The sequence below is a fragment of the Otolemur garnettii genome, unplaced genomic scaffold (genome assembly GCF_000181295.1).
Source record: "Otolemur garnettii isolate 467f Iridium unplaced genomic scaffold, OtoGar3 scaffold00031, whole genome shotgun sequence".
NCBI classification, from domain to species: domain Eukaryota; kingdom Metazoa; phylum Chordata; class Mammalia; order Primates; family Galagidae; genus Otolemur; species Otolemur garnettii.
The window spans coordinates 6298083-6298927 of NW_003852426.1; the positions used below are offsets into that span (position 1 = coordinate 6298083).

Sequence of the window (845 nt, forward strand, 5' to 3'; positions counted from 1 at the left end):
AGGAGCTTCCTTCTTCACTTAAGGCGCCATCTTGTGAAAAGCTATTTATTTTTTTTTGAGAGAGAGAATCTCAAGCTGTCACCATGGGTAGAGTACCGGAGTGTCATAGCTCACAGCAACCTCCATCTCTTGGGCTCAAGCGATCCTCTTGCCTCCATTTTTCTATTTTTAGTAGAGATGGGGGTCTCACTCTTGCTCAGGCTGGTCTCGAACCAGTGAGCTCAAGCAACCCAACTGCCTCCGTCTCCCAGAATGCTAGGATTATAGGCGTGAGCCACTGTGCCTAGCCTAACATGAGTCATTTTGATTCGATTTTATGATTAGAGTTTTTATTTTGTTTTAAAAATTGAAAACAGGGGGCTGTGGGATGGGCTCGGGTGAAGGACGCTGGTGGAGGTTGGTCAAGTCTCCAGAGTGGCAGGCTTGGGGACACACTCTCCAGTGTGACCCAAGGCAGGGAACATCCTGACCAGCAACAGAGAAGCCTGCAGACTCTGCTGCCCTGAAGGTGAAGATTAAGTGCTGGAATGGTCTTGCCACTTGGCTCTGGGTGACCAAAGACGAGAACCGAGCATCTGCAGGATGACATTTAATGGCTGTAAGGTGCCTGGTGATGACTGCCAGCTGGTGTGGGGTCAGTGCTCCCACTGTTTCCACGTGCTCTGCATTGTGAAGTGGCTGCCTGCCAGCTGGCCCAGCAGTGCTGTGCCATGTGCCCTCAAGAGTGGAAGTTCAGGCTCAGCGCCAGTGGCTCAAGTGGCTAAGGTGCCAGCCACATACACCTAAGGTGGTGGGTTCGAATCCAGCCTGGGCCCACCAAACAACAATGACGGCTGCAACCAAAA

At 51.6% G+C, this 845-nt stretch overlaps 1 pseudogene; it reads left to right on the plus strand.

The window, feature by feature from the left end:
* The first annotated feature begins 367 nt into the window (after positions 1-367).
* LOC105886927 overlaps positions 368-845 on the plus strand; it is a 12971-nt pseudogene continuing 12493 nt past the window's right edge.